Below are 22863 nucleotides of genomic sequence, written 5' to 3'. Positions count from 1 at the left end.
CTAAGAATGAATATCTGATCTACACAACCTCTTCCCTTCCTAAAGCCTCCCTGTTCTTCTCCAACTAACTCCTCTGTTCTTTCCATAACTCTGTCAGTAAGTATCCTACTCTACATCTACACAAAGTCTTCCCTTCCTAAAGCCTCCCAGTTCTTCTCCAACTAATTCCTCTGTTTTTTCCATAACTCTGTCAATAAGTATCCTACCATACACTTTTCCTAATATACTACAAAGACAAATGCCCCTGTGATTACCACACACTTCTTTTTCCCCTTTTCCTTTGTACAAAGGAATAATTATACCTGACTTCCAATCCTCCGGGACTCTACCTTCCTCCCAGGCCAATCTGCACATCTTCCACATTCATTCTACTACTATCACTCCCCCATGCTTCACCATTTCACCACACACTCTATCAATTCCTGGGGCTTTCCCGAATTTGACTTTCTTCATTGCTTCCACAACTTCTGTACTACTGATTTCATCCTGTCTTCTCACCTCCCTCTTCTCCCAGCCATTCCCCAGCCACTTATGCTCACATTACCAACATCCTCTATGTTCAACAAGTCCTTAAAGTGTTCTGTCTATCTGCTCACTTTTTCTCCCGTCTCCACTAGTCATCTACCATTTTTCTCTTTCATTCCCCACCTAACTTCACTGCCACCCTGTCTTACTCTCTTCACCTCCTTCCAAAACATTTTCTTACAGTCCTTCCACTTTACACTCAGATTCCTTCCAAATTCCTCATCCACTCTCTTCTTACTCTCTCTTACTAATCTTTTCACTTCTCTCTTCCTTTCTACATATAACTCTCTCTTCCGCCTCTCAACTTCTTCCACGCCCCTATTTCTCATCCATTTATTGTTTGCTTTCTTCTTTTGTGTCACAGCCTGTATCACCTCTTCATTCCACCACGCTGTTCCTTGCACTCCCCTCCGTCTTCTCTTCACCCCACACACCACCTCAGAAACACGAATTCATCCACAGAGATTGTGTCAGCAGATTTCTGTTCCCCAGAGATATCCAGCTGCCTTATTCCATGACGAATTTTGAAGCGAATTAACTAACCGCTTGAAAAGACACACTTTTCTTCTATGTTCATTTTCTCATGAAATTCTCTTGCTTTTTCAATCAACAGAGGACCTGAAATGCACACGACTTCAGACCTCATTGTCTGGAACCACTCATACACAGGACGATCGAGGTCCTCTAACTTTGCTGTGCACATTGTTTGTCGCTTTTCAATGCCATCAGATGTTTAAGTTTTCATGAAAAATTCTTTAAGTTTCTGCGACTGTGATTTGACATCGTAAATGGTGAATGAACCGATGTTGTACTCTTGCAAGTGCTGAGGGAAATGTTTCCGGATCGCGTGATCTCGTTGCGTGGAAATGTTGGGTGACTGGCCCGTTCCCCTGACCTCGCCTCTTGTGATTTTTTTTTCTGTGGGGCTGCCTTAAATCACAGTGTATACTCATCGACCCCAAACTCTTGAAGTCCTTAAGATTGCTGTTCAGCAGGAGATAGCCGCTGATCCACCTGACATGACCTGTTGAGCCATGGCAGCCTTCAGAAATCGCCTCCAAGCGTATATAGACAATGACGGCCACCATTTGGAGGATGTCATCTTTAAAATATGATGAATAAAAACTGTATTGAATGAAGTTTCATGTGTGCAAATAATATTTTGATTATCTTTAACCATTTTTTTTTTTACCTTTGAAGTGTGTTATATAGATAGATAGATAGATAGATAGATAGATATAACAATAACAATAATAGTAATAATAATAATAATAAATTTACTAATGGTCTGCTGCAAGAATAAAATATTTAAGTCACCGCGGGGCAAAAAGAGTTAAAGCTTAAACCATGAAGGAAAAGGAGAGCACCGTGACTTTTAGCGAACATTTAACGAGCGTGGGTTGCCATGAAATGCGATCGACCTATATGTGATGTTGCAAAGTGTTGTCAGCAATGACAGAAAACCTAGGCACGTCCAGGCCCTCTCTCGAGCATTAAAATTTACCTTCACAAAGTGTAGACTTCACTTCCCCAGCTTTTAGTTCACATTCCCATGGGTCTGATATTTACTCTTCTCTTTAACTATATACTTACATGCTGTTCCTCTATACCGAGTAAAATCACGTGTCATGGCCTGGATTTAATATTTAATTCCTGGACAACAAAACAAATGGACTGTAATTAATGATCTCGTTGCTTCAGTTGCGTTTGGTTTCTCTCGTCTAAATAATAATCATATGTGTTATCGAAAATCAAATATCCAATATCTAAATCAGAGCACTGAAGAGAGTGTTGCTTGATCAGTATCTACCCAGCAAACTACCAGTCCAGTCCACCTGTTCATGAACGTAACGATGCTCTCTCTCTCTCTCTCTCTCTCTCTCTCTCTCTCTCTCTCTCAGGCAATCTGTTAGAGCAAAGCAAATAAGTGGTGGAGGAAAATTGCCTCTCTTCAAGAAAATCACTATGATTTGTCCTTCATCATTTGAGTGCGTCACTCCCAGCCTTCCCTTTCACATACACGAATAGGCAAATAGCATACACATACAAAAATGCACACACAAACTGCCAGCATAGAAAACCAGTCAGCACATACAAGTTCGCTTACGTAAATATTTACACACACACACACACACACACACACACACACACACACACACACACACACACACACACACACACACACAAAATTAACACCAAGGACGAATGAGGATGTAAAGGAGCGTTGTGGTGTGGATGAGGATGTGATAGGAAGCGTTATGAGGAACACACTGAGGTGGTTTGGCCATGTGGAGAGGATGGAGGGTGAAAGTCTGACGAAGAGAGTGTATGTGATTGAGGTGGAGGGGGGAAGAGGGAGGGGGAGGCCGAGGATGAGATGGAGGGATGGGTTGGAGAGGTATATGAGGGAGGGGGGTGTGAGTTGGGAGCAGGGCAGTGAGATGGCGGGGGTCAGGGCGACTTGGAGGCGATTTGTTTGTGGCCACCCCAAACGGGATTGAGGCGTCTGGCAATAGATAGATAGACAGATAGATATCAAATGACATACTACACTTAGAGGCATATAATATATAGAGAAGAGATAGAAACTTAAAAAAAGGAGGAGGAATTATAATATTAACTAAGAAAAATCTAAAAGTCAATGAAATAAAACTAGATATACCCTCACAAGTAGAACTAATTGCAGTAGAGATCAACACATCTGAAGGGAAAGTAATTGTAGCCAATTTGTACATGCCACCCAGATCAAACACATGGGAAAGAGATGAATATGAGGACCTGGCAGAGAGTACAATTCAGAGTTTAAGAGCATTACTACATAAAATGGAAGAGAAATCGGAAAGCATTATACCAACTGGAGATTTTAATACAAATATAAATTGGAATACTCCAAAGAAGCCCAACCCTCCAACTATCGTCCAATTCCTTTAACGTCCTGTATTTCAAAAGTTTTCGAGTCAATTCTCAATAGAAAAATTTTAAGGCATCTTTCCTATCACAACCTTCTTTCCGATTGTCAGTATGGGTTCCGTCAGGGATGCTCCACTGGCGATCTTCTCACCTACCTTTCAGACTCCTGGTCATCCTCCTTTCGGGACTTTGGCGAAAGCTTTGCCATTGCACTTGACATCTCAAAGGCTTTCGATCGAGTCTGGCATAAATCTTTAATTTCCAAACTGCCCTCCTACGGTTTCTATCCTTCTATCTGTGCCTTCATTGCTAGCTTCCTTTCTGGTCGTTCTATAGCCGCTGTTGTAGACGGCCATCGTTCTTCTCCTAGATCTATCAACAGTGGTGTTCCTCAGGCTCTGTCCTATCACCAAAGCTTTTTATTCATCAATGATCTTCTAAGCTGTACATCTAACCCTATCCACTCATATGCTGATGACTCCACCCTTCACCTTTCCATTCGGTTCCCGCAACGCCCATCTCAACAGTTACTTCAACAAACAAGGGATGAGGCTATGGCACACCTAATGTCTGACTTGGCTCGTATCTCTGACTGGGGTAAAAATAATATGGTTGTTTTTAATGCATCTAAGACTCAGTTCTTACACCTATCAACCCGACAAAATCTTCCACAGGTATACCCACTAATGTTTAATAATATTCAGCTTAATCCTGCATCATCCTTGAACATGCTTTGGGTTTCATTTACTCGGGACTTATCTTGGAAAGATCATATTACATCTCTTGTAAAATCTGCTTCCAAGAGATTGGGTGTGCTAAGCCGACTCCGCTCTTTCTTTACCCCTGCACAATTGTTGACTCTATACAGAGGTTTTATCCGCCCCTGTGTGGAGTACAACTCTCATGTGTGGGGAGGCTCTCCACATACAGCTCTTCTCAATAGGGTGGAGTCAAAGGCTTTTCGTCTCATTAACTCTCCTCCTGTTACCGACTCCCTTCAACCTCTGTCTCTTCGCCGCACTGTTGCATCTTTATCTCTTTTCTATCGCTACTTTAATGGTCACTGCTCCTCTGAACTGTCTGCTTGCATTCCTCCACCTCTACGACGGGCGCGTAGCACCCGTTTGGCAGCAAACTCTCATCCCTTTTCTGTCCAACTCTCTAATGAAGAGTTAACCGTTACTCCCAGTCTTTCATTTATGCAACACGTAAGCTCTGGAACTGTCTCCCTTTGTCTGTATTTCCTGCTGCCTATGATCTCCAGTCTTTCAAACGCAGTGTGTCCAGGCATCTCAAAATGATCGGATCTTGAATTTGGCTCCTATTGTATTTTGTTTTTCTCTTGGAGGGAACTGTTACTGCGGGCTCATGGCCTTTGGTTCCTTCTTCCTCGCATATATATATATATATATATATATATATATATATATATATATATATATAATAAGCCAAGAAAGCTGTTGGGACCAAAAGCTCGTGGATCTCGTGCAAGAGTTTTTCCTAACGCAACATGTGAGGGAAACCACCAGAAAAAGAGGACTCAATGTACCTTCAATGCTAGATCTCATATTTACTAGGCAAGAAAATTATATTGACAGTTTAATTTATCACCCTCCACTCGGCAAAAGCGACCATGCAGTAATAAATTGCAACTTCAGGATAGCATATGACATAGTTAACAGCAATGAAAGTTACAAAAGAGCCTAAACTATAAAAAGGGAAATTATCATAACCTAAAGAAGTATTTCTTAGAGGACAAGATTTAAATGCTGTATATAAATAATTCTGTGAATTTTATGAAATAGGAGTCCAGAAGTACATCCCACAGCACAAAGAAGCAGATAAGAAAATACAGAAATGGTTCAATACAGAATGTAAAAAATCAAAAGAAAGAAGAGATTTGTTGTGGAATAGATACAGAAGACACAATAGTGAAAGGGCATCTAATAATTACAAACGGGCAAGAAACGATTATACAAGAATAAGGAGGGAAGCCCAAAATCTGTTTGAGGAGGATATCATAAATAAAAGTAGCGATCCGAAGCTATTTTACAGCTACATCTGAAGCAAAACCAAAGTAAAAGATATAATACAATCCATTACGGACGAGGGAATCACCTATACACAAGAGAAAGATATTTGTGAAGCACTAAATAAGAATTTCCAATCAGTTTTTACAGAAGAAAATTTTTTTGAGAGGACTGTGTGGAACATGCATGCCCACACATACTACCAGATATACAAATATCAGAAAAAGTAATACAGGAGGAGTTAAGTAAATTAGACAGAGGAAAAGCAAATGGTCCTGATGAAATTTCATGTTGGGTGCTACGAGAATGTGCAAAGGAGTTAAGTAAACCATTATTTTTAATTTTCAAGAAATCCTTGAGTCAAGGTAAACTACCTGATATTTGGAAGAAAGCAAATATTGTCTCCTTATTCAAGAAAGGGAATAGACAAAATACACTGCTTGCAAATATGAGAATAGCATTCACATACATAAATGAAGACATGCTAAGAAGGATAATAACATCATTAGACCAACCCTTTCCTGTATTGTGTTTGTTACTCTATCATAGTAGCTCAACAGATTAGTAACACATGATTTTCCTTTTCTGAAACCAAACTGTCTGTTATCATATTGTGTTCTTCTAGATGATTTACCCAAGCTTTTCTTATAAGCTTTTCTAATACCTTGCTTACAACACTGGTCAGTGATACTGGTCGGTAGTTAAGTGGATTTTGTCTATTTCCTTTCTTGAATAAGGGGACAATATTTGTTTTCTTCCAAATATCAGGTAGTTTACCTTGACTCAAGGATTTCTTGAAAATTAAAAATAATGGTGTACTTAACTCCTTTGCACATTCTCGTAGTACCCAACATGAAATTTCATCAGGACCACTTGCTTTTCCTCTGTCTAATTTACTTAACTCCTCCTGTATTACTTTTTCTGCTATTTGTATATCTGGTAGTATGTGTGGACATGCATGTTCCACATAGTCCCTCTCAAAAATTTTTTCTTGTGTAAAAACTAATTGGAAATTCTTATTTGGTGCTTGACAAATATCTTTCTCTTGTGTATAAGTGATTCCCTCGTCCGTAATGGATTCTATTGTATTTTTTTTCTTTTTACAGGCTATTTTGTTTGTCTATCCATCTATCTATCTATCTATATAAAGAGAGAGAGAGAGAGAGACAGACAGACAGACAGACAGATAGACAGACAGACAGACAGGCAGATAGATGGACAGATAGATTTATAGATATGAATAAGGAGAGAGAGAGAGAGAGAGAGAGAGAGAGAGAGAGAGAGAGACAGACAGACAGACAGACAGATATATAGATATGTATAAGGAGAGAGAGAGAGAGAGAGAGAGTCTCTCTTTCTCTCTCTCTCTCTCTCACACACACACACACACACACACACACACACACACACACACACACACACACACACACACACACAATTCCGGCCATTCCTCGCATACTGGGTAACGAGACCTGATATTGGCTTCCTTAACATATCGCATCACTACGACGAGATTGCAGCCTTATCAATGACTGTGTAAATCTGCTGGATGACGTCTGGTACCCTCAGAACTCGGGGTATTTTGCGGTGGTTGGGTTTTACCATCCAGGTGCCGGTGCACCAATGTTGTTTACGTTTACTTCGACGCTCCGGCAGCACTCAACCTTTATCCTACCGTAGGTCTAGCTTATCATTTGCTGTGTTATACTGTATCAGCTTTTATGATGACACGGTGCATAAAACACTCCTTACTTAACATATAAAATTGCATTGTTCACTGTATTACTTAATGTTTCTATTAGTTGAGAACTGGACCTCGTTCAGACTGCTGGCAGGTGAATGTGTGGTCAGTCAGTATTTTTTTTTTCTTAATGCGCGGAAGAAGGAACTAAAGGCCATGAGCCCGCAATAAGAGCTCTCTACAAGAGAAAAACAGAATACAAGAGAGAGCCAAATTCAAGATCCATTCATTTTGAGATGCCTGGACACACTACGTTTGAAAGACTAGAGATCATAGGCAGCAGGAAATACAGACAAAGGGAGACAGTTCCAGAGTTGACCTGTTGCATAAATGAAAGACTGGGAGTAACGGTTAACTCTTGCATTAGAGAGTTGGACAGAAAAGCGATGAGAGTTTGCTGCCAGACGGGTGCTATGCACCCGTCGTAGAGGTGGAGGAATGCATGCAGACAGTTCAGAGGAGCAGTGACCATTAAAGTAGCGATAGAAAAGAGATAAAGATGCAACAGTGCGGCGAAGAGACAGAGGTTGAAGGGAGTCAGTAAGAGGAGGAGAGTTAATGAGATGAAAAGCCTTTGACTCCACCCTATTGAGAAGAGCTGCATGTGGGTAGCTTCCCCACACATGAGAGTTGTACTCCACACAGGGGCAGATAAAACCCCTGTATAGAGTCAACAATTGTGCAGGGGTAAAGAAAGAATGGAGTTGGCTTAGCACACCCAATCTCTTGGAAGCAGATTTTACAAGAGATGTAATATGATCTTTCCAAGATAAGTCCCGAGTAAATGAAACCCAAAGCATGTTCAAGGATGATGCAGGATTAAGCTGAATATTATTAAACATTAGTGGGTATACCTGTGGAAGATTTTGACAGGTTGATAGGTGTAAGAACTGAGTCTTAGATGCATTAAAAACAACAAGATTATTTTAACCCCAGTCAGAGATATGAACCAAGTCAGACATTAGGTGTGCCATAGCCTCATCCCTTGTTTGTTGAAGTAACTGCTGAGATGGGCGTTGCAGGAACCGAATGGAAAGGTGAAGGGTGGAGTCATCAGCGTATGAGTGGATAGGGTTAGATATACAGCTTAGAAGGTCATTGATGAATAAAAGGATGAGAGTTGGTGATAGGACAGAGCCCTGAGGAACACCACTGTTGATAGATCTAGGAGAAGAACGATGGCTGTCTACAACAGCAGCTATAGAACGACCAGAAAGGAAGCTAGTGATGAAGGCACAGATAGAAGGATAGAAACCGTAAGAGAGCAGTTTGGAAATTAAAGATTTATGCCAGACTCGATCGAAAGCCTTTGAGATGTCAAGTGCAATGGCAAAGCTTTCGCCAAAGTCCCGAAAGGAGGATGACCAGGAGTCTGAAAGGTAGGTGAGAAGATTGCCAGTGGAGCATCCCTGACGGAACCCGTACTGACTATCAGAAAGAAGGTTGTGATAGGAAAGATGCCTTAAAATTTTTCTGTTGAGAATTGACTCGAAAACTTTTGAAATACAGGACGTTAAAGCAACTGGACGATAGGTGGAGAGTTGGAAGTGGTCACCCTTCTTTGGGACTGGCTGAATGAGAGCAAACTTCCAGCAAGAAGGAATGGTACAAGTTGACAGACAAAGGCGAAAGAGATTGCCTAGGCAGGGTGTAAGCACAGAAGCACAGTTCTTGAGATCAACAGGAGGGACTCCACCTGGCCCATATGCCTTATTAGTGTTGAGGCCTGTGATGGCAGAAAATACAGCAGCTGAAGAAATTTTAATGTCAGCCATGAGGAAGTCAGAGGCGGGAAGTGATGGAGGAACAACACCGGAATCGTCTAAGGTGGAATTGGAGGAGAAAGTCTGTGCTAAGAGATCTGCTTTATCAGTAGAAGAAATAGCTACAGAACCATCAGAGTAGAAAAGAGGAGGGAAGGATGATGAGGTAAAGTTGTTAGAAAGGTTTTTGGCAAGGTGCCAGAAGGAGCGGGAAGAATTCGAGTTGGAGAGTTGAGAGCATTTAGTATGGATGAAATTATTTTTAGCAGAGCGAAGAACAGACTTAGCACGATTCCGGGCAGAAACGTAAAGATGATGTGATTCAGGGGTGGGTTGGCTCCGGTACCTTTTGTAGGCTCTCTCCTTGTTGCGGACAGCATTAGAACAAGCATGATTAAACCAAGGCTTTCTTGTGTTAGTCAAAGGATATGAGAAAGGAAAGTATACTCACCAAAACCCCGACTTTGGCTGCTATCATGGCATGATTGTGAATAGGTCGGTGAACTTTATTACCAGACTCCCTGCACAAACACACATAGACTATAAGCAACTCTACACTACCCCAGCAGCACCACGCCACCGATATACTTTGAATAGCCGTGGCCACACACTAAAACCTCGTGTTGTAATGGCAGACAATGGGCAGACATGCATATTGTGGCCAGTGTTGCGGTTCGTTATGTCCGTTTATCACACATAAACGCTGCAGAAGTTATCAACTGTGTTAACATGGATCTGGATTGGCCAGTTGCATTACTGGATCCCTGCACAAACATGGATAGACTACTCAATTACCCTAGCAACACCACACCATCGAAATGCTGCTGTAACAGTGAATACTGGCCCGATACTATCCTTGCAATTTCATAATAGACAATGGACTCGCACAGTATATCAATCGAAGGACAAAGGAAGCAGGACCTAAAATATCATGGTGTGTAATGTGTATCGGGCACTGTGGTGTGGTGATTTTAGATGGGAAGAGAAACGTCGTCATACGAGTTTCACAGTAACCTCAAGTTCGGCAATAGATTTTCATTTGACAGATATCCGTAATGCCGTGTCCCATGACGCTGAATATTGAAAACGTTATTCCCAAAGCAGTTAGAAACAGAACAGATTATTTGATAGGTATGAGGGGGTCAGTGGGACGGGGTATTATGAGAGGAAGGAAATGTTGCAGGAATAGACGGGGGGGGGGGGGGGCTTGACCATTGGTAAGGTGTGTGTGGAAGCAGACTGGTGCGGAGTAGGAGCGAGTGAGGAGGTGGGCAGGTGGAAGTAGGGTCAGTACCAACATATGTGATGTTTGGTACTGGTAGGGGAAATGTTGCTTTCTCTGGAATAAATTGTGTGAATGTAGACACACGATTAAATAATATAATGCGTCTGGAACTAAGAAGGTCATGAATGTGTTAAACCTATATGAAAACTAATGTATGGATATTTTAAGAAAATATACGAGTAATAAACCATGATCAATGTTTATGGATGTTGTCTTACAACCATCCAGACTAATGAAATTGCACCTCGAAGTAAGAGACATCATTTTGTGGACTAGACACTAGTAACACCGTTATTTCAATTATTATAATGCCAGATATGCATTCATTATGCAAATACAATATCTCATTACCAAATATTTTAAAGAGAATATACGAGATATAAACGATGATCAATGTTTGTGGATGTTGTCTTACAACCATCCAAACTAATGAAATAGCACCTTGACGTAAGAGACATCATTTTGTAGACTGGACACCCATAATACCGTTATTTCAATTATTACAAAGTCACATATGCATTCATTATGCAAATACAGTATCTCATTACCTCCATGTGATCCATCAGAATGATGACTGCACAACATTATTGCACAACAAGCCAAAAGCTGTCCAATTCTCAAAGTAGCTATAATCCTATGCAAAAGGACATCTACTTATACCATGATTTGCGAATATAACGATTGTTTTTCCTCACAATAAAACAGACTGGATGATGCACAACTTGGCATGACTGTTTTGTCATATCCTTAACCACGAATCATTTGTGGACACCTTGGTTCAACCACTGAAATTTTACAGCAGTTGAGACGTACACTCACTAGATTCAGATGAACCACATTTCGAAACACCGGACATCTCACCATCTAACACGTATGCTAACTACAGTTGTTCAACACATTATAGACGAACATTAAAACTCCAACATTCATCCAATACATTTTACTGCATAGAGTTAAAGATCACCTCAGAGCATTTGTATAATCACAGCCTCCATCTTTCTTAACGAAACACGACAAAGTTTCGATGCATGTGCCCCCACCACCTGTCCTCCTTCCCCCGTGTTCCACACCGTCTTACAGTCTCCTCCTGTCAGAGAAAAATTGGGTGTCAGTGGCATTCTCTCTACCTTCCACTGTAGCTTCGTGGCAAACAGTTGTATTTGCAGACAAACTATGACTTGAAATAATTTTGTTTCTGTGGGTACTAGAAACTGTAGCGGAGGGGAAGCTCTGCCGGGTCTGCCCATGCACTTACAATTACTTCGATGTAAACAAGCACAGTTGTGCCACATTCCATTAAACACACCACCCACTGTACTCGTTAGAAGTGGAGGTATCACTCGCCAAAAACAACCCGAACACCTGGGCATGATGAAAATGAAACAACGTAACTTAGCTTCTCGTATTGGTTGGTATGCCTGGTTGTGGAGTGACGCACTTTGAAGTTATTAAACTGTGTATTGCCCAGAAATCACGACTTTAAGAGAATTCCGAAAAAAAAAAAAATCCAGAATCTTCGGTCATACAATAAAAATAATTGGTGCTTATAATGCTCTAATCCTTTTTTGTGAGTGTTATAATAACCGTTTTATTCACAGTTTCAACACAAGAAAAAATAAGACAACTGGCACAGGTGGTGGAGGAAGTTTTCTAAAACCCAGTGTTGGAGGCGCCCTGTTATACTGACTTAATTGCAGATTACTCCATGAGATCATCTTTCCTGCTTTTGTTTCAGAGGGCATTTTAACAAACGGGGCTCAGTTTTTCTTTCTTTCTTTTTTTTTTTTTGTGACGAGGGAGACTGTGAGATAGGAAGGACAGAATATTTAGTAAGATATGGGAAATAGGATGGAAATAAGTTATTATAAAGATAAGAACAATAGAATCGAGAGATAAGGAAAATTATTATTGAGAGAGAGACTGGAAACATGAAAGGAGAGAAACTGTTAGAGACACCATAGTAAGATCGAACTGAGATGTAAGAACGATGAAGTGGATAAAGAAATGGAGGGAGAAAGGTAATTAGGAGAGGGATGGTGTGAGGAGAGAACAGAGACAGAGAAGGAAAAGTCTTGGGATGAAAAGCTGGTAGGCGACGATGACCAGCTCCACCGGTCATATCGAATTTTAGCCGCTGCTGTTCAACCTGTACACACAAAGGAGGACCCTTATATGGTTAGGGTCTGAAATACCATCTCTCGCCACTCTTTGGACACAAACCAAACACCTAGACAACAGAAACTTGATACTTCCATAAACACAATAAACATTGAAAACTGTAAAAAAAAAAAAAAATTGTACTTTTATTTTATGTAACCTCACATAAAATGTAGCGATTTTGTTTGTAAATAATATCTAGTTATTTCAAACCATTTCAGCATTGTTTTTTTTTTTTGGGGGGGGTTGAAAATGTGGACATTTCTTAGTCTGATGATCTTTCGCTCCTCTGCTTATTTTTCAACGGCATTTACGCAGTTATTTACGAAATTTTTCGCGCTTTATTGCAAATCATAATTATGATTGGTTTAGGAAGCTAAAATTTGCAGTGCTGTATGCATCAGACGTTTCTCTTCCATTTGGTAAGAAAAAAAATCGATTTTCGGAATTTGAAAAAAATGGTGCTTGGGCCGGGCACTGGGCCCCTACAATTTCCGGACCCACGGCCACGGAGGGGCTAAGGGGGCCGTTGCTAGGCAACTAATAGCTACCTAGTAACCAAAACCTTGCAGGCACAACTAGGTCATAGGCTGGTCATTGTTTCCAGGTTTGGTCCGAATCGGTTAATTCTGAAGGGTAGAAGTGCCTGCCACAATTTAAGACTGCTAGGGATACAGAGGCCAATCTTCATGGGGTTGCCACTCGAAAACTAGAGGAGGGAGGGGAAAAACGGATGGAACACTTCCAACAGGGAATAACCTCAAGATTACGCCAAAAGAAATCAGAGCTTTCTATCCTCATTAGTAATGCTTCTACACCTCAAGACGTGAAAAGTACGAAGAAAGCTAATTTCCTGGCCGTTGCTAGGCAACGAGTAGTTGTCTAGCACCCAAAACCTTGTGGATACAACAAGGTCATAGGCTGGTCATTGTTTCCAGGTTTGGTTGGAATCAGCTACTTCCAAAGGGTAGAAATATCTGCCAAAATTAACCCATCACATCCCGACCGATTTCGCACCTCCGATACCCCCCAATCCCGAGCTATTTTGGGAAAAAAAAATTTTGGCCAAAACCTCCACTTTTTGTGAGAAACATCGAAAATTCATAGAGAAATCGCTCACCTGAGGTTTAAAATACTCGATACAGGTAGCAGTATCTCCTTACCTTACTGGGCTTTCTATCAGGCTGGCTCCAAAGAAAACGAGTTCTATGGGAGGGTAACTATTCCACACCACTCATAAACAGTATTTATTTATTTATTTATTTGGTACGAATTTATATGTAGTAAGAGAGTATATTGGTTTTCAAACAGTAATATAGGCATTATAAGCATTGTTTCACTCACTAACTCATCAACATACCTGATCTTTTTTGGCGACATTACCTGATCATCATTTCTGACTGTTTCTTCCTCTAATGCTCTGTAAACTTTGTCCTCCACATAGTCATCGACTGGGGAATCACTCTGGCCCTGAATGTCATTATTGGCCAGGTCACTGGTAACAGGTGAATTGCCGAGACAATGGCATGAGGGGGGGGGGAGGTTATGCGATGTAAGGCATTGTCCCTGCCTGGCATCTTGTAGAGGAATAGAGCAAGGTGTCCCGTGTATATGTACCAAAAATCACGCACGAAAATTGAAAATTGTGCAAATTATGAACCTTGCAATTGTGCAACGTACCAGTACGTCATCGGGACTGGTAGTTACATAATGTTGCAATGTACACATACGTCGATGGGACGCCTCAGGTTAAAGAAAAAGGTCAGTTTTTCGGTTGTTGCAGGGCAACAAGAAGTTGCCTAGCAACCAAAACCTTGCCGACACAACAAGGTCATTGGCTGGTCATTGTGTCCAGATTTGGTCGGAATTGGTTAATATTAAATGGTAGAAGGGCTTTCCACAATTAGGCAAGAAAGAAAGACTACAAGAAAGAAAACGCAACTAACAATAAGGAGAGCATGAAGCTGGCCAAAAAAAAAAAAAGATGGATAGAACGAGAGAGGCAGGAAGGGAAAGATGAAAAAAAAATATATATTCCTGACAGTTAAGGAAACAGCTGAGAATTAAGAGGGAGAGAAGAAATATGTAAGAGCAAGAGAAGTGATGCAAGGAAGAGAGAGAGAGAGAGAGAGAGAGAACTGTTATAAAAAAGAAACAGAAGAGAAAACTGTGAATAGAAGGATGGAAAAATTATAAGAACATTAAAAATCATAAGAACGTGTGCATCATAAGCAAAAATGTTGGTAAGGAAGAAGTGCTGCATAACCTACCATATCCGTAAGAGCAAGATGTTATAAGTCTAGCCCAAGGACCGCATCTTAATATCCTTCATTGATACTCTAAGCAAATTTAATCAGAGGGCAGTTAAATCATTTGTGCTTTCCACTTGAACATTCATTTCAGTTTTGGATTGTAGTCTTTGATAACTGCATGGGTGAAGATACAAGTACACGCTCACCAAAAACTACCAGAATACTTAGGTACGATGTATGTGAAAGGAGCATAATGTAGCTTGGCATAACGTACAGGTTGGTGTACCTGGTTGTGGAGTAATGTACTTTGAAGCCATTATACTGTGTATGATGCATTGGTGTATGACGCAATAACCAGTACTCAAAGATACACACGAGGACAACTGTTTCCAGAATGTTCTATCACATTTTAAAAATTAGGTTTAAAGTGGTTTCACATTTTTGGGAAAAAGTGTTGAACCAGTTCTCGTATTCGCAGATTAAGCTCAGGAAACCTTATATTTACTGACAAACGGGGCGGCGGAAGTATTGGAAAAGCTCTTGTCATATGCGCCCTGCCACACCGTAGTTTAAGGGAGATTTCTCCACTAGATCATCTTTACTGCCTCTGTTACAACGAGGGCTTTTGACAGGCCTTGTAAGGATGGAGGAACGGGGGAGGTTGTGAGATGAGAGGACATAATATTTAGTGACAGACAGAAAACATACTGGAAAAGAAGCTGTGACGTTGTTAAGAAAGAAATACAGCAATAATATTGAGAGATAAGAAAGAATATTAAGGGAGGGATAGGAAATAGGAAGGAAAAGAAAGTGTTACAGAGATAGAATAGAAAGATAGAACTGAGAGATAAGAACGATGGAGAGGGAAAAGAAGGGGAGGAGGAAAGTTAATAAGGAAAAAAATAATGTGAAAAAAAGAGATAGAGAGGGAAAAGGGTCTTGGGAAGAAAGGAGAGAAAGGGGAAGAGTAGAAGAGATATGAAAGGTAAGAGGAAAAATGAAAGGAAAAAATTATTCTGAAAGGAGGAGATAAATGTGTTGGGAAAGAGCTGAAAATCGTGAGAGTGAGAAGACCGCATTGACAGTATAAACATAACATGAAGAGATGTGAAACATGGAAGATTTTATATATATATATATATATATATATATATATATATATATATATATATATATATGGTGTGATTGGTGTAGATGAAAGAATTTGGCAACACTGCGTGATGAGAGCTGGCACACGGGGGAAAAGCAAAGTGAGACGAGGGTGCTGGCGAGGGGGCAGTTTTGAAGTGGTGGCTTGCTTGGTGAGACGTTTCTGATTCCTGCGGTGGCAAGGAGGTTGGTTGTTTTAGGGAGCTCCTCTTGCGATGGTGATTTTCCCAACCTTAGTCGCAATGGGGCTGTAAGGTCGGTAATAGTTGGTCACGAAAAGACTGGAAGGTCAACATAAGGAGGAGCAGGTGACCTGCAGGGAGGACAGGTGCTAGAGACTCGAACAAGCAGTCAACTGACTCTGCTGCCACAGGCAAGGTGATTGAATTTTCTGTTATCCCACAAGCTATCTAGGCTGTGTATCAACATGGCTGGAAAAGGGAAGCTGAGTAGCGAGATGATGAGGTCGTATGATGGTCAGGGCAATGTGGTGGCCTGGTTAAAAAAGGCTGAGTTGGTGGCCAAACTGACGGACGTCAAAGATTTGGCCAGTTTTGTACCACTGTTTCTGGAAGGAGATGCATTAGCCTTGTATCTTGAGATGAATGAGAGTGATCAGCAGGACTATAAGAAAATAGGAAATAGATTGAAGGCAGCTTTTTCCCAAGGGATGTTTGAGGCATATGGAGTGTTAAAGAAGATCCAGTGAACAGGTGAATGTTTTTGCCAATGAAATAAGACGGCTAGCAGGGCTAGCGGGCTGGAAGTGTGAGGGCCTGGAGAGGGCTGTAAAGTTAGGATTTGTGACAGAGTTCCCAGATAGGATATCAGTGGAACTGCAGCAGGTGAAGGACATTGAAACGGTGGATATGAGTGATTTGATCATGAGGGCTAGAGTATTGACCTCTGAAGCTGGAGGTCAAGAAGTTGCAGCAGTTGCAACTAGAGGTTCGGTATCAGCGGAACGCTGGCAAGCTCCTCAGTGTGCCTCATCCTCACGAGGTGAGCAAAGTAGCAAGAGGGAGACTCGGGGGTTCAAGGGTCGTTGCTTCCGATGTGGTGGTCCTCACATGATTAAAGATTATAGAGAGCCAAAGCCAGCCCTAACATGTTACAAATGTGGAAAGGAGGGTCACATAGCGAGTCGGTGTGACCAGGGAAATGGGCAAGGGGGAGCTGCTGCGCCGGAAGCTACCCCCTCAGACAAGTAAAGGCGCTTCCAAGTTCCCTGCCAGTAGTTAAGGTCTTGGTGGGGGCCAGGAGGGTGAGGGCACTGGTGGATTCTGGTTGCTCAACCACTGTGTGTGCCTCCCAATTAGTAGGGAGATGTACAGAGAAGGGTGAAGGGCTGGTAACAGTTGATGGGAGAGAAATTGGATGTGAGGGCACCAAAGAAGTAGAGTTGACGGTGCAAGGGACCCAGCTGAGACTTAAGGTTATCGTGCTTGCTGAAGTGATTAATGGGATCGACGTAGTGGTGGGAATGGATGTGATTAGTCAACTGGGTGGCGTGATAATAAGGAATGGAGGAGTAACTTTTGGGAAGGCATCAGAATCCTGCTCACAGGTAGAGAGAGGGGAGGTTCAGTGTGCCGTTGCAGTAGCAGAGGTAGGGTTGGAAGGAAGTTGCAAGAGTGCTGAGCCTGAGGGACTCAAGAAGTTAGAGTCGAAGACTGCTGTTGGACAGAAGGCTGATCTATATAAAATAGTAGACTAAGACTTCGTTGCAGAATTTGACGGCACGAAGTGGGTAGTGGAGTGGTTTCTAAAGGGAGAGTCACCGGTTTTGAAGAATAAGGTGGGTTGTCATGAGCATGCAATGAAAGAGCCCGTAAGAGAAGAATTTGACAGGGAGGTGGAGAGATGGATCGCTGAGGGTATACTGGTGCCGTGGGGGAAGGAAGTGAAAAGTGGAGTGTTGCCATTGATGCCGGTGGTGCAGCCGACGTAGAACAAGGTTCGGCCAGTACTGGACTTCCGTGAGCTCAATGTTCATGTGATGTCTCATACAGGCGATGATGCTGTCGATGTGTGCAGTGAGACACTGAGAGAATCGAGACGGACAAATGGAGCCTCGACCATCGTGGATTTGAAGTCAGCCTACCTGCAAGTTCATGTTGTCAAGAAGTTGTGGAGGTACCAGCTGGTGAACTACAAGGGGAAGACATATTGTTTAACGAGGCTGGGTTTCGTGTTAAGTTCGGCACCGAAAATCATGACAAGGATCCTCAAAACAGTTGAGTAAAGGGAAAGGGATGGAGGCTGCTACAAATTCATATGTTGATGATATACTGATCGATGAGACGAGGGTTGCAGTATCTGAAGTTGTGGAGCACTTGAAGCTGTATGGATTGGCCACAAAACAGCCTGAGCCACTGGAAGGGGGTACTGCCTTGGGTCTGAGACTGGAAAGAGAGAGAACTGGGGAGCTAGTTTTCCGGAGAGCCAATGAGGTGCCGGCAGTGAGGGAGGACTTGAGTAGGAGAGAGTTGTTTTCCATGTGTGGAAAGTTGGTGGGCCACTACCCAGTTGCAGGATGGCTCCGGGTAGCGTGTAGTTATGTGAAGAGGAGAGCCGAGGGTGAGAGATGGGAGGACAAGGTTGGGAAAGAGACTGTTGAGATGATGCAAAATGTCGTGAGGCGGGTAAGGCACAAAGACCCGGTAAGAGGGAGATGGTACGTGGCCAGGTCGGAGAAAGTTGTTTGGTGTGACGCAAGCAGTATCGCAACGGGAGTGATTTTGGAGATTGGTGATGAGACTGTTGAGGATGGTGCGTGGTTAAGGAAAAAAGATGACTACAACCATATCAACGTGGCAGAGCTGGATGCTGTACTGAAAGGCGTCAATTTAGCTCTAAAGTGGGACTTGCGAGACATTGAGTTGTGAATGGATTCAGCTACAGTGTTTGGTTGGCTGAGATCAGCAGTGACTGCTGAGAACAGAGTTCGGGTGAAGGGACTCTCAGAACTGATTGTGAAGCGCCGCTTGGGGATCTTGAAAGACTTGATAGAAGAGTTCAGGGTCAACCTGCGTTTAAGTTTTGTGCCGTCTGAGAAGAATAAAGCAGATGTGCTAACGAGGGTGAAGAAAGCATGGCTAGGGGTCCCGGAAGAGGCATCGGGAGAGGCTATGGTGTGCTGCACAGGAGTCCTAAGTGTGGAAGATCTGCACCAAGTGCACCACATGGGGGTTGATAGGACACTGTACGTGGTGAGGAAGGTTGACCCAGCAGTCACGAGAGACAAGGTCCGTCGGGTGGTGAGACACTGTAGCAAGTGTCAGTCAATTGATCCCGCACCAGTTGTGCATGAAGCAGGGGAGATCAGAGTAGAGAGCAATTGGAAGAGACTAGCAGTGGATGTGACGCATTACAAGCAGGGGCTGTATTTATCTATGGTTGATTGTGGACCTGGTAGGGTAGCTATATGGAGAAAGCTGAGGGCAGAAAATGCAGAGGAAATTGCAGGAGCATTGAACAAGGTATTTTTGGAGAGGGGCCCAGTCGATGAGGTGCTGATTGATAACAGCACTGCTTTCCGGTCGCAGGTTTTGAAGAATGTGCTTGACAAGTGGAATATTAGTCGTTACTTTAGAGCTGCGTACCGGCCAAGTGGAAATGGAATCATGGAGAGACATCATCGGACAATCAAGGCCATGGCAGAAAGGGCTCAGGTGACACCTATGGAGGCGGTATTTTGGTATAATATGTCGCCCAAGTCAGGCCAGGATGAGACGACTGTTCCGCAGAGGGCGGTGTTTAAGTATGAGTGGCGACATCCTAGTACGGTACCAAAGAGTGTGGGGGGCGAGGAAGGAGGTGTGTCCAGCCAGATTGGAGATGAGGTTTGGGTGAAGCCACCGAATGCAAAATGCACGTCACAATGGGGGAAGGGCACAGTGACTGATGTGCATTCCCAGAACAATGTCTCTGTCGACGGGATGCCGCGGCATATCCTGGACATTAGAAGAGTCGTGGACTCATCGACGGAGGACAAGGGGCCAGTGGCACCTGGTGGGGACGAAGTGGTAGTAACATCTGGTGAAGACGAGGAGATCCCACGGTGGTTGCGGCGAGAGAGACGACCACCGGTGTGGATGAGAGATTATGAAGAGAGAGAGTCAAGTGGGGAGGAGTATTAATTAGTGATCTTAAGATCAAGGGGGCGTGTGGTGTGATTGGTGTAGATGAAAGAATTTGGCAACACTGCGTGATGAGGGCTGGCAACACGGGGGAACAGCAAAGTGAGATGAGGGTGCTGGCGAGGGGGCAGTTTTGAAGTGGTGGCTTGCTTGGTGAGATGTTTCTGATTCCTGCGGCGGCAAGGAGGTTGGTTGTTTTAGGGAGCTCCTCTTGCGATGGTGATTTTCCCAACCTTAGTCGCAATGAGGCTGTAAGGTCGGTAATAGTTGGTCACGAAAAGACTGGAAGGTCAACATAAGGAGGCGCAGGTGACCTGCAGGGAGGACAGGTGCTGGAGACTCGAACAAGCAGTCAACTGACTCTGCTGCCACAGGCAAGGTGATTGAATTTTCTGTTAGCCCACAATATATATATATATATATATATATATATATATAGGTAGAAAAATAATAACTAGCACGATGACGTTATGTTTTGTTTTATGATTTAGTTATAAACTTATGCGTCTTTAATACAAGATATATTCTGTACAGCTTTAGGGAAGATGTAGTAGAGGGATTAATGGAGACTGTAATCTAACCTTTCCACTTCTAATTCTTTGTGATGGAAGTGGAATCATTCTTCAGTAACTGCTTTGGCGTTATTATATATTTAGTTTGCCCTCCTCCCGTCAGCTTATTTAATTTTTAGTTTACAGGAGGCGTCTTCTAGTGAAGGGGTTTGGAGTTTGCGCACGCGCGCGTGCGTGCGTGCTTGCGTGCGTTGGTGTGCCTGTGTGCGTGCATTTGTGTGCGTGCGTGCATGCGTGCGTGCGTGCGTTGGTGTTCGTGCGTGTGTATGTATGTATGTACGTATATGTCTGTGTATGTATGTATGTATGTATGTATGTACGTATATGTGTGTGTGTGTGTGTGTGTGTGTGTGTGTGTGTGTGTGTGTGTGTGTGTTTGAAGTCTATCGTAGTGCAATGGCTTAAGCAAATCAGTGGAAGGAAAGGAACTTATAATGTTTTGATGACACTTAAACATGTGTGGCATGTAGGAAGACTATTGGGCTTTAATATAATTTATACTCAGAGAGAGAGAGAGCGAGAGCGAGAGAGAGAGAGAGAGAGAGAGAGAGAGAGAGAGAGAGAGAGAGAGAGAGAGTGTGTTTCTTGACGTTCTCCTCATTTCTGTCTTATTACACATTTGTCCCACACTCACTCAAAGTCCCTCCCTCACTCTGAATTATTAAAGCAATTAGCCTACCCCATGCACTGCCAAATATACAATGGAATGGTACATACAGCAAAATCATCATAACCCTTTTGATTATCATTATTTGTGTAACTCTACTCACCACTAAGAAGAGGGATAAGTAAATTGAAGTACACGCTCCGGAAAACTATATTAAATAATAAGCACAGAAGATACTATGCACAATAAGCTAAACTAGGTAATGTGTCCACATGTGTTCCAGTGAGGAACTTCAATTTGAGTAGTTTTTGATGACTTAACGCTATGCAGTTTAAACCCTCCATCTGACCAAGCACATACCCCGCACCTCCCTGCACAAATAACCAAGCGCATGATGGCCCTCAACCCCCCAATCTTTTAACTCTTGGCTACCGGGGGTTCCTAGCCGCTGGCCACTCCTCTCTACGGGAGATTTCCGAGATTTTGGAAAAAATACACTTACTTCAAACCCTAATATCTGCCAACTATAATAGCTGGAGAAGCAAATAAAAGCTCATAAGACTCAACAACTCTTCCTTTTTTCAATAGAGGTATCCCGAGGTCTCTAGGTAGTCCCGCCGATGAATAAGGATGAGTTGAAGACGAGTGGTTTTTCACGTTTTGGCGGGAGCCTCCGACTGCACGCCACTGGCTGTGGCCTTGGCCTCGGTGACTAGCATTGGCGGCACTGACTGGACTGGTGATTGTAACACTGCCCATGCGTCCATTGATGGATTGTGGCATATTCCACTTGTTTTCGACTTCTCCTTACTCACCGACATAAGAATGAGTCATCACCCTGTACATTTGGCTCACCCAAAGGTTTACCGCCCGTTCCATAGTGCCACTATGCCCCGTAGGTATGTGGGAGAGTATATATCTCTTCGTTTTTTTGTACTCACTTCTTCCGTAAATAATAATATTTTTCTGTTTACTAAGACACTTAGAATTGCACTTTACATCACGATTACAGGTAATTGCACTTTGACAAGTAAATGCTGTTGCTCTTTCACGACTTATTGTTAAGTATGAGGTAATTATTTGTACTATAATTCAGACTGCTTTGTACTAATCAGGGTTGTAGTGAAAAACATAAATGTTTTTACACACCTTACATTATTTGTACTTCACATCACAAAAACACTGATGCTTATATTTGGCACAATTCCCCTGAGTATTGAGTGAAATTATATAGTTATAGCCAAGCAAGTAATTTTCTTTCTGGCCCGCTCGGAAGAGAGTTTTTTTCAGGTAACAGGTAGGCCAACTCATGGTATTTCCAATAATTTTCCTACCAGTATCCAATAAACAGTATCAATTTTTGTATTGCACTTGTAGAACTTATTATATAACACTTATATCATAGCACTTACTATAAATCACTTATATGCACTTGTAGAAATTATAAAACACTTATATCACAGTACGTACTACAAATCACTTATATCACACAGTTTACTCATTAATGATAATACCCAAACTTGTGCATCTTTGTACTATATTTACACTTGCCCACACACCTGCTCAGTATTCACGTTCAGAGTGATACTCTGAGAAACATTTTGGGCATAGGGGGACCTTGCACTCTACACATTAGTATGAGGTCTGTTTTCGCGCTGGGGGACGGTTTGGTTGTGCGACAGACATGGCACCACCTGTATACCAGGCGACCTGCTGTGGTTCTGCCAATC

Source organism: Coenobita brevimanus, chromosome 84 (assembly GCF_032717465.1).
Source record: "Coenobita brevimanus isolate Jiangsu-jjx chromosome 84, ASM3271746v2, whole genome shotgun sequence".
Taxonomy (NCBI): domain Eukaryota; kingdom Metazoa; phylum Arthropoda; class Malacostraca; order Decapoda; family Coenobitidae; genus Coenobita; species Coenobita brevimanus.
This window is presented reverse-complemented; position numbering follows the sequence as displayed.